Source organism: Nerophis lumbriciformis, linkage group LG01 (assembly GCF_033978685.3).
Source record: "Nerophis lumbriciformis linkage group LG01, RoL_Nlum_v2.1, whole genome shotgun sequence".
NCBI lineage: Eukaryota > Metazoa > Chordata > Actinopteri > Syngnathiformes > Syngnathidae > Nerophis > Nerophis lumbriciformis.
The window spans coordinates 35,000,818-35,013,122 of NC_084548.2; the positions used below are offsets into that span (position 1 = coordinate 35,000,818).

At 39.3% G+C, this 12,305-nt stretch overlaps 1 pseudogene; it reads right to left on the minus strand.

Moving 5' to 3' along the window:
- LOC133612193 (acylamino-acid-releasing enzyme-like) overlaps positions 1 to 7,674 on the minus strand; it is a 48,329-nt pseudogene extending 40,655 nt beyond the window's left edge.
- Positions 7,675 to 12,305: the final 4,631 nt, after the last annotated feature.

A 12,305-nucleotide genomic window follows, 5' to 3' on the forward strand; every position in this document is an offset into this window, starting at 1 on the left:
AAGATGGACTGATGCAAAGTGGAAAAGTGTTCTGTGGTCTGACGAGTCCACATTTCAAATTGTTTTTGGAAATATTCGACATCGTGTCATCCGGACCAAAGGGGAAGCGAACCTTCCAGACTGTTATCGACGCAAAGTTGAAAATCCAGCATCTGTGATGGTATGGGGGTGCATTAGTGCCCAAGGCATGGGTAACTAACACATCTGGGAAGGCGCCTTTAATGCTGAAAGGTACATACAGGTTTTGGAACGACATATGCTGCCATCTAAGCGCCGTCTTTTTCATGGACGCCCCTGCTTATTTAAGCAAGACAATGCCAAGCCACATTCAGCACGTGTTACAACAGCGAGGCTTCGTAAAAAAAGAGTGCGGGTACTTTCCTGGTCCGCCAGCAGTCCAGACCTGTCTCCCATCGAAAATGTGTGGCGCATTATGAAGCGTAAAATACGACAGCGGAGACCCCGGACTGTTGAACGACTGAAGCTCTACATAAAACAAGGATGGGAAAGAATTCCACTTTCAAAGCTTCAACAATTAGTTTACTCAGTTTCCAGTCTTTACTGAGTGTTGTTAAAAGAAAAGGTGATGTAACACAGTGGTGAACATGCCCTTTCCCAACTACTTTGGCACGTGTTGCAGCCATGAAATCCTAAGTTAATTATTATTTGCAAAAAAAAAATAAAGTTTATGAGTTTGAACATCAAATATCTTGTCTTTGTAGTGCATTCAGTTGAATATGGGTTGAAAGGGATTTGCAAATCATTGTATTCCGTTTATATTTACATCTAACACAATTTCCCAACTCATATGGAAACCGGGTTTGTACAAACTAAAAACATAATAAAACAATCACTTACTGGGACGGCGTGGCGCACTGGAGGAGTGGCCGTGCGCGACCCGAGGGTCCCTGGTTCAATCCCCACCTAGTACCAACCTCGTCATGTCCGTTGTGTCCTGAGCAAGACACTTCACCCTTGCTCCTGATGGGTGCTGGTTAGCGCCTTGCATGGCAGCTCCCTCCATCAGTGTGTGAATGTGTGTGTGAATGGGTAAATGTGGAAGTAGTGTCAAAGCGCTTTGAGTACCTTGAAGGTAGAAAAGCGCTATACAAGTACAACCCATTTATCATTTATTTACTGTACAACATCTGCTCTCACTAGGCTGCCGACTGATGGGATGTTCATATCTTCCTGTTTAGATAAATAATTAGTTATGATCTACAGGAAGGGTCTTTTTGTCTTTCTCGCGATCTCCAGGTCTAAGTTGGACATAAAAGTTTACCAACTTCTGGGTTTATGGCCATGACCTTCTACTATATAGGTGAAAGACAAGATTTATAATCTAGAATTGACTTTCCCCTGTTTAGAAGCGATGCACCACCAGCAGCAGGACACCGGCAGGCTCAGTATGTCAATACAGCAGTATAAGCTAGTTAGCTGTGTAATTAAAATAGTTTGTCTGCGTTAGCACCAATAATAACAATATCGCCAATACTTGGTCAATATTCTGGTCAGGAGATGTAAATAGAGTATTGTTGGTGTTTTTTAGATGGATATTTAGAGGGCTTTGTGGGCGGAATAGAGGAGCTCCCGTTAACTTTTTTTTTTTTACAATTTAGAATGCATAAAAAAAAAAAAGTGTGTTCTTGTCTTAAATAGGGATTCTGAATGATGAACAGCATATCTTTTTCCAGGTATTTCGAGTATGACTGATCTGCTGATATGGTCATAATGCAGAGGTGTCCCCACCGTGATATCATCAGATCCCGAATCTACGGAAATTGCTGAAGCCTTTTGGAGCAGGACATTCAAAATGCTTGTTTGAAATTGTAGCATTTTGTGGATGTTTCGATGGTATTTTCACACACGTCTGGATTGGAAATATAATTGGATAAAGTGTAACACAATTCAGCATATAAATAGCATTTATTTTTCTAATTATACTAGTACTTTAAAGGTACAAATGTCTGAATTTACATAAGATTAGTAATAAAACACATTTTGATGCACTGTTTTATTTGCTTTCTGTGTCACATTCCAAACCGAATAGCAATTTAGTATCATACACTTTTTCATTCTGGCGCTACTTGACTGGGTTAAAATGATTTCCCCGTGTAAGTTGATATATGAATGAATTGGAAATAAACGTTTTAAGAATTAACATGAAAAATCCCACTTCAGGAAAAAAAAAAGTGATATTTCAGAGTAACACAACCCAAGTTATGGCCAAGAATAGAGCAAAGATTTACCTTACAAGATGGAAAAGTGCCCAAAATACCCCGAGGGTTAAACCTCAACAATATTAACCACTTATGTCAGGCACTGCTTTGGTACATAAATATTGAATAGGCTTATTAAAATACAGCAAAGTGCTCAACTCCTGACTGACCTCCTTGTAGGACAGTACTCCAGACCAAGTCTGAATGACTCATGCCACCATCCAACAAACACCACACCTGTGTCACCTGGGGCCCAAAACGCCTGCAGAAACCAAGAGAGAGGGAAGAGAAGTATTGCACAGCGTTTTAACAATAAAGACAAACTAGTTCTCTGGCGCATTGCACCAACCTACCAACGCACCAACGCAAGGATCTGCCAATGTGTTTACAGTGGTCCAAGTTCTTCTATACTACAGGAGCACTATTGTGTTTTTTAAAAATTGCTGCAAATATGTTTCTCACAATTTTTAAACTGAACTCAGGCGCTAGTATGGTGTCATTCCCAGGCCGGATTTGGCCCCCGGGGCCGGCAGTTACATAGCCTTGCAGTACATGAAACCTTCAGTGAGTCTTGCTGTCACACCTGGAAAAAAGACTCTGCCCCGGGTCTCTTTTTCTCAGCCACGTACAGCAGGTGGGTTTCAGAGTGGGACCATGCCAAGCAACCAAAGTGCTCTGAGAATTAAAAATGTTTATTTTTTTTTCAAAAAAATAAAATAAAAAGACATCACAAGAACAGTATGTTGTTTTTTTTATGTTTCAATTAACTTACGATCTTCATAAACTTTCCCATGCTTCTTTAAAGCTGTTATATTGATGCTTTTCACCTTGATGTTTTTAATCCAGATCTGGAAAATAACAATGTTACAAACCAAGAAGAGGTGAAACTGTAGTGTAGTTTGTTCTTTTAGAAAACAGTGCTGGCATTTAGCTGGCTGACTGAGACTTGATGCAGATTAGAAGTGGAGGGAACAACAAACCTCCATAAACTGTTTGACGTCCCCACTGACGGTGCACTCTCGGACTACAGCCTTCATTCGTCCCGAAGGAGCATCTTGACTTAACAACCTGACATGAAGAATTCGGTCGAAGTGCTGTGGTTATGCATGCTCAGTTAGGTCAACTGAAATACACTATATTGCCAAAAGTATTTGGCCACACATCCAAATGATCAGAATCAGGTGTCCTAATCACTTGTTCACCGTAGGCGAACAAGGCATAGAGTACGTTGAGAACTTCACGTATCTTGGAAGCAACATCTCAAACACTGAAGACGCAGAAAAGGATGTTCAGACCAGAATCGGAAAAGCTGCAGGAGTCTTCCAACGCCTCCGGAACATCTGGTCATCAAAATCTATCAGTACGCCCACAAAGCTGCGCCTCTATATATTCAGTGGTCATCCCTACAGTGACCTATGCCTGTGAGACGTGGATGAAGACATCAAGCATTACTAACAAGCTGGATGTCTTCCACCGACGGTGCCTCAGATACATCTTGAGGATCTCATGGAGAGACCACATCCAGCGTGGAACTGTCATAGGATGCCACCTGTGCAACAAATCCAGTCGTGAAATGTCCTCGCTCGTAAATATACCACGGTCAACTGTCGGCTTTATTATAAGAAAAGTGAAGAAAATGAAAGAACAACAGCAACTCAGCCACCAAGTGGTAGGCCACGTAAACTGACAGAGATGAGTCAGCGGATGCTGAAGCGCATGGTGCAAAGACTTTCTGCACAGTCAGTTGCTACAGAGCTCCAAACTTCATGTGACCTTCCAATTAGCCCACGTACAGTACGCAGAGAGCTTCATGGAATGGGTTTACATGGCCCAGCAGCTGTATCTAAGCCATACATCACCAAGTCCAATGCAAAGCTTGGGATGCAGTGGTGTAAAACACGTCGCCACTGGACTCTAGAGCAGTGGAGACGCCTTCTCTGGAGTGAGAAAGCACTTTTCCATCTGGCAATCTGATGGACGAGTCTGGGTTTGGAGGTTGCCAGGAGAACTGTACATTTCAGACTGCATTGTGCCGAGTGTGAAATTTGGTGGAGGAGGAATTATGGTGTGGGGTTGTTTTTCAGGAGTTGGGCTTGGCCCCTTAGTTCCAGTGAAAGGAACTTTGAATTCTCCAGGATACCAAAAACATTTTGGACAATTCCATGCTCCCAACCTTGTGGGAACAGTTTGGAGCGGGCCCTTCCATAAAGCAAGGTCCATAAAGACATGGATTAACTTGGTCTGGATGAATTTGACTGGCCTGCACAGAGTCTTGACCTGAACCTGATAGAACACCTTTGGGCTTAATTAGAACGGAGACGGAGAGCCAGGCCTTCTCACCAATGCGCTTTTGGAAGAATGGTCAAAAATTCCTATAAACACACTCCGCAACCTTGTGGACAGCCTTCCCAGAAGAGTTGAAGCTGTAATAGCTGCAAAAGGTGGACCGACATCATATTAAACCCCAATCGGTTAGGAATGGGATGGCACTTCAAGTTCATATGTGAGTCAAGGCAGGTGGCCAAATACTTTTGGCAATATAGTGTCTATTAGAACAGTAACAACAAAACTCGTACATACACTCCTTGGATCTCAGTGCAATTCCCTGATGGCGCTGAGAAGACCACTGATTTGTCATCATGGAACACAATGTACTGCTTGCAAAACTTGACACTCTCACTCCTCTGCAGATCACGCTGGCTCCATTCTGCAACACATATTGTACAAACCCTGTTTCCATATGAGTTGGGAAATTGTGTTAGATGTAAATATAAACGGAATACAATGATTTACAAATCATTTTCAACCCATATTCAGTTGAATATGCTACAAAGACAACATATTTGATGTTCAAACTGATAAACATTTTGCAAATAATCATTAACTTTAGAATTTGATCCCAGCAACACGTGACAAAGAAGTTGGGAAAGGTGGCAATAAATACTGATAAAGTTGAAGAATGCTCATCAAACATTTATTTGGAACATCCCACAGGTGAACCGGCAATTTGGGAACAGATGGGTGCCATGATTGGGTATAAAAGTAGATTCCATAAAATGCTCAGTCATTCACAAACAAGGATGAGGAGAGGGTCACCACTTTGTCAACAAATGCATGAGCAAATTGTTGAACAGTTTAAGAAAAACCTTTCTCAACCAGCTATTGCAAGGAATTTAGGGATTTCACCATCTACGGTCTGTAATATCATCAAAGGGTTCAGAGAATCTGGAGAAATCACTGCACGTAAGCAGCTAAGCCCGTGACCTTCGATCCCTCAGGCTGTACTGCATCAACAAGCGACATCAGTGTGTAAAGGATATCACCACATGAGATCAGGAACACTTCAGAAACCCACTGTCAGTAACTACAGTTGGTCGCTACATCTGTAAGTGCAAGTTAAAACTCTCCTATGCAAGGCAAAAACCGTTTATCAACAACACCCAGAAACGCCGTCGGCTTCGCTGGGCCTGAGCTCATCTAAGATGGACTGATACAAAGTGGAAAAGTGTTCTGTGGTCTGACAAGTCCACATTTCAAATTGTTTTTGGAAACTGTGGACGTCGTGTCCTCCGGACCAAAGAGGAAAAGAACCATCCGGATTGTTATAGGCGCAAAGTTGAAAAGCCAGCATCTGTGATGGTATGGGGGTGTATTAGTGCCCAAGACATGGGTAATTTACACATCTGTGAAGGCGCCATTAATGCTGAAAGGTACATACAGGTTTTGGAGCAACATATGTTGCCATTCAAGCAACCTATTGTTCATGGACGCCCCTGCTTATTTCAGCAAGACAATGCCAAGTCACGTGTTACATCAACGTGGCTTCATAGTAAAAGAGTGCGGGTACTAGACTGGCCTGCCTGTAGTCCAGACCTGTCTCCCATTGAAAATGTGTGGCGCAATATGAAGCCTAAAATACCACAACGGAGACCCCCGGGCTGTTGAACAACTTAAGCTGTACATCAAGCAAGAATGGGAAAGAATTCCACCTGAGAAGCTTAAAAAATGTGTCTCCTCAGTTCCCAAACGTTTACTGAGTGTTGTTAAAAGGACAGGCCATGTAACACAGTGGTGAACATGCCCTTTCCCAACTTCTTTGGCACGTGTTGCAGCCATGAAATTCTAAGTTAATTATTATTTGTAAAAAAAAAAAATCAACTTTTTGAGTTTGAACATCAAATATCTTGTCTTTGTAGTGCATTCAATTGAATATGGGTTGAAAAGGATTTGCAAATCATTGTATTCCGTTTATGTCAAGTCAAAGTACAGAGCAGCACAAACACCACTGATTTGTAGAGCACACTCCAGGCCTGAAGGGGCAACAGTGAGAGCTGAGGGCTGAACATCTCCACCTGCTTCCAACAGATTGGTTTGATTGAATTTACCTGTTCACCTGCTCAGAGCACATGCTCAAAATGTTTGAGCTTCAGTCAGTCACCCCTTTGACATGCTGCTAAGAGGAAGGAAGACAGCTCCTGATTGGACTCAAAAGACGCAACTGGTGAGGAAACCAAGGGAGAGAAGATAATTGCACTGGGGAGAATATTTAAAGAAGATAATTTCACTGATGTTTACAAAATTGTTTAAGTTGACTGAAAGTGATGTTTAAATGTATTCTTATAATTAGGATGGATTGTTGAAATCTAATTTCATTTATATTGTTGGAAATGTTTGTTTATTCTTAATACTAGGCCATATCAGTGGAAATTAATTTTGGTTGGATTGATTTGAAAGAAAAGAAAAGCATGTATTATGTTGTAAGTTTATGAAACAGTTTTTTTTTCTGTTTGGTTAAGGTTATCAACTTATTCAGCTATTCTGCTATTCTACTATTCGACTATTCATTCTGTTCATCCATTCATCTACACCAATAACCCACTTTATTTTACTGCTTCAAATCAAACATCAATAAATCACAAGGAAAAAGGATCGAGTTGTCCCTTTGAGTCCTTGAGTCCAACTGGCCCTTTCAAGTTTGGGCACGGCTGTGAAACCATGAAGAACTTGACAGTTTATATTTACATCTAACACAATTTCCCAACTCATATGGAAACAGGGTTTGTATAATCAACATCTATGATCATACTGGCAGTTGCATGCATGCACGGGCACAAACCTGTGTATATGTTGCTGTATTTGCCTCCATATTGGGAGGTAATAACAGGTCCCACGTCTGCCCTGGTCAGTGAGGGGAAGAGGCTGAGCTGTCTGTAGAGTTTGGCAATATCCTCAGGGTTGGTCATCACCTGACAAGAAGCGGAACAACTGAAACTACGCCTCAGTGGAACCAGTTGTCGCCAGCAGGACAATAGCCTGGTCATGATGTATCCAAGAAAATTTCAGGTAGCTTTACTTCAGACTGTACACTACGCTGGAATGGATCCGCAAAGTGAATGACGTGGAGCATAAATTGAACAGGGCGGCTTGTTTAAACATGCAACGATTGCTTAGAGCAAATTCCAAATACGTTGACACACAAAGCTGTGATTTAACTCTGTAAAAAATGTAATACCCCATTTACAAAAAAACACCACCACAATGAATGAACATTAATTAAAAAAAAAACAAAAGAGTACAAATATTCAACAGTTTCCTATCAGTTAGAGGTGTTTCTATCAGGTTTCTTTTATAGAAAAGATATGAGGTCTTATATCATATTAAAAAATAGGTGTTCAGTGAAAAGCCCAATTTAAATACTGTTTTTTGTATTTCATTACAAACAATATCAATACAACTATTTTTCTAGTAGTCAGTACTGCCTTGACTTATTTGTATAAATGTACAAGATGACTTTTTATTCTGTATCAAGGGCTTACATCACGCTTAAAAGCTTGATATTTAAAAGATTGTAATTATTTGTAACAACCGGTGGTGTGAAAGGCAGGATACTGGAAATGCAAAGTTCACCAGAACAGTTAATAGTGCATACACAGGAGACCTGTGCAGGAATACGAGTCTAACATAGAATAATAATAATAATAATAATAATAATACATTCGACACCAAACATAAATAGCAACCTTTGAAAAAACAAAATGTAAATTTACCAAATTCTGGTTAAAAAATTTTTTTTTAATTCCAAATGTTTGTATGGAAAACTGCTGAACAAATGTTTCCTTTAGAAGACAATACAACAGTACACTGTAAAGTTACTCCTCCTCCTCCCCAGGGCCTTGCGCACTCAGTCTATAATTTCCCTCTCTCAATGGCACTTCTATAACTTAAAGTCATGTTTACTGAAATTATTGTTTTTCGTTTACAAGAACATTGCTAAATCTAAACAGACAGGCTGTTGAGCTTTTAGAGCTCAAGCATATTCAAATCTCTGGTGTCAGTAACACTGTTCACATCAATCACCATTCAAGCAGAGGGCAGAGCATTAAAAATATCCACGATGTAGAGCAAGGATGCCCAGAGAGAGGCCCTCAGACCAAAATGACTAGGGGCCATCTATCAAATGTAATGATTTCCACTACCTTATGGCGTTATGGGGCTAAATTCTTCAATCATAGTGATGCTGGCACTCTTAGAATCACTGTTTGGCCCACGACCCATTTTAACTTGGGCCCTTAGAGGCAAAAAGTTTGTAAGCGCAAGCAGAAAATGCAAACTCCATAAATTGAGGTCTGAGCCAAATCTCTTGGATGTGAATGTGTTAACAATATTTTCCATGTGCTGCCACAACTATCAGCGATATAAAACTTTTTTTATTTTTATTTTTAAACCAGATTAATCACATTCTCGAGCTGTGATTAATCATAATTGACCACAGGATATTACTTGCATATTTAAAATTTGTTTAGGAAAATACCCCAATATTTGGATAAAATTGCAATTTTGTTTTTAGAATGTAATCAAACTACATTTTTAAATGTTTTACTGAACTGCACGTCATTCATTTGCTTAAATCTTGGTGACAGTAGGCATAGTAAGAAAGAGCACATTTTGAAAGTATTTGCAATAATAAAGCTAACAAAATACAGACAGTAAACACACCCATAAACAACTTTACATAGTGCAGTATTTATGTCTACATTCACTTGTCCTTTAAAAAAGAAAGAGACACATCATAGAATAATATTTGCATCCTTTAGATGCATTAAAAACATCCATCCATCATCTTCTTCCGCTTATCCGAGGTTGGGTCACGGGGGTAGCAGCCTAAGCAGAGAAGCCCAGACTTCCCTCTCCTCAGCTACTTTGTCCAGCTCCTCCTGGGGAATCCCAAGGCGTTCCCAGGCCACATTTGGCCCACAGCCCATTTTCACTTGGGCCATTAGAGGCAACAAGTTTGCAATGCGTCCTTGGATTTCTCTGTGCCCGAACCACCTCATCTGGCTCCTCTCGATGTGGAGGAACTGCAAAATTCACTTAATGCTTTTGATACTCAGTGGCCTTGTAGTTAGTGTCCGCCCTGAGATCGGTAGGTTGTGAGTTCAAACCCATTACCTCCCTGCTTGGCACTCAGCATCAAGGGTTGGAATTGGGGGTTAAAACACCAAAATGATTCCCGGGCGCGGCCACCGCTGCTGCTCACTGCTCTCCTCACCTCCCAGGGGGTGATCAAGGGTGATGGGTCAAATACAGAGAATAATTTCGCCACACCTGGTGTGTGTGTGTGACTATTGGTATTTTAACTGAATGCTCTGCGGGAAACCTGTATGTGCTTTGCTTTAAGATGCAATTTTAAACTTGTGCGCCGATGATGAGAAAGTTTGTAGCTGCAATGCCAACACATTACCTCAGTTTTATCTTAAGTTCCATCGGATTGTTTTTATGTTAAACTGGCCGCCTCTCATCACTCATCTTAGAACCGTGTAACAATAGGCGCCGCCTTCCGGGTTTACGTGCGGTCATGACAAATAATGATTAATTTTGATTCATTTATGATAACGCAATATTTTTTTTAATTAATCACATGCGTTAAAATATTGACAGCGCAAAAAAAAAATCAAATCCAGCTAAACAGTCTTTCCATCTTAATATAAGGTCCAACCCCATAACGTGCTATATGTCTAGATAAAAGGGGCCTGCATTCAATGCTTATATTCAAGGTCATTGTTAAACTGAAGCCTAACTATGCTGACTATGGGCAAGAGGTATAGTACCCTGTAGTGATGGGTCCGGCAACACCGATGCATCGGCGCATGCGTCGAGCTCATAGAGCAAAACCCTGTGTTGGTGCGCGTACCGCTTTTAGAAAGTCACGTGACCGATACGCGAACTGTGTCGCACTGACACCTCCTCTGTGCTCTGTGAGCGTGTCTTTTCTACAGCCGGAGAAATAATAACTAAGAAGAGACATCGTCTAAAATGTATTACGTCGGAAAAACTTTTTTTTTTTTTTTTTTTATAAAAATGTGTAAAAAAATTAAATTAAAAAAATTCCCAGTCCACAATCATCCACAACACGTTCTCTTAGATTTCCATGTTATGATACATGTTCACATTATTTATTGACTGTATCTAAAAAAGATAAAAATATATTTTTATTTAAATGAAGATATGAAATAATCCTAAATGAAATACAATGACTTGGTTTATATTATTGTATATACTAGGGCAGGGGTCACCAACGCGGTGCCCGCGGTCACCAGGTAGCCCGTAAGGACCAGATCAGTCGCCCGCTGGCCAGTTCTAAAAATAGCTCAAAGAGCAGCACTTACCAGTGAGCTGCCTCTATTTTTTAAATTGTATTTATTTACTAGCAAGCTGGTCTCGCTTTGCTCGACATTTTTAATTCTAAAAGAGACAAAACTCAAATAGAATTTGAAAATCCAAGAAAATATTTTAAAGACTTGGTCTTCACTTGGAATAAGCGGTAGAAAATGGATGGATGGATGGGTCTTCACTTGTTTGAATAAATTCATTTATTTTTTACTTTGCTTCTTATTACTTTTAGAAATACAATTTTAGAGAAAAAATACAACCTTAAAAATGATTTTAGGATTTTTAAACAAATATACCTTTTTACCTTTTAAATTTCTTCCTCTTCTTTCCTGACAATCAATGTTCAAGTAAAATTTTTTTTTTTTATTGTAAAGAAAAATAAATATTTTAGCTTCTGTTTTTTCGACGAAGAATATTTGTGAAATATTTCTTCAAACTTACTATGATTAAAATTCAAAAAAAATATTCTGGCAAATCTAGAAAATCTGTAGAATCAAATTTAAATCTTATTTCAAAGTATTTTGAATTTCTTTTAAAATTTTTGTTCTGGAAAATCTAGAAGAAATACTGATTTGTCTTTGTTAGAAATATAGCTTGGTCCAATTTGTTAAATATTCTAACAAAGTGCAGATTGGATTTTAACCAATTTAAAACATGTCATCAAAATTCTAAAATGTATCTTAATCAGGAAAAATTACTAATGATGTTCCATAAATTCTTTTTTTAATTTTTTCAAAAAGATTCAAATAAGCTAGTTTTTCTCTTCTTTTTGTCAGTTGAATTTTAAAGAGTCAAAATTGAAGAAACTATGTTTCAAAATTTTATTTTAAATTTTTTCGTGTTTTCTCCTCTTAAACCGTTCAATTAAGTGTTTTTTTCATCATTTATTCTCTACAAAAAACCTTCCGTGTAAGGAAAAAAAAATGTACGACGGAATGACAGACAGAAATACCCATTTTTTTATATATATACATTTATTTATTTAGCTATTCTTGTTTAAATCACACTTACGTGTAACTTACAAATGACAATATATTTATTTATTTAAGTGTGTATCAAACTGGTAGCCCTTCGCATTAATCAGTACCCAAGAAGTAGTTTTTGGTTTCAAAAAGGTTGGTGACCCCTGTACTAGGGCATAAAATCAGTGTCAGTTGAGTCGGTCCATAGGTTGCCTGTAGGGATTTTTAATGTCCAGCAGATGTCAGTATTTAGTGACACAGTATCAATACAGTTTTGCAATGTGTCGAAACGCTTCATGACGCCTCATCAACCCATCACTAGTACCCTGTAGTGATCGCAAGTCAATTACAGCAGGGCAATTCGGTGTACCGTTCTGGAGATTGAATGATGGTGACCCATGATGAATTTGATATTTTCTGACTTATGTTACGATGTTGAATGCTTGTGTTAAAC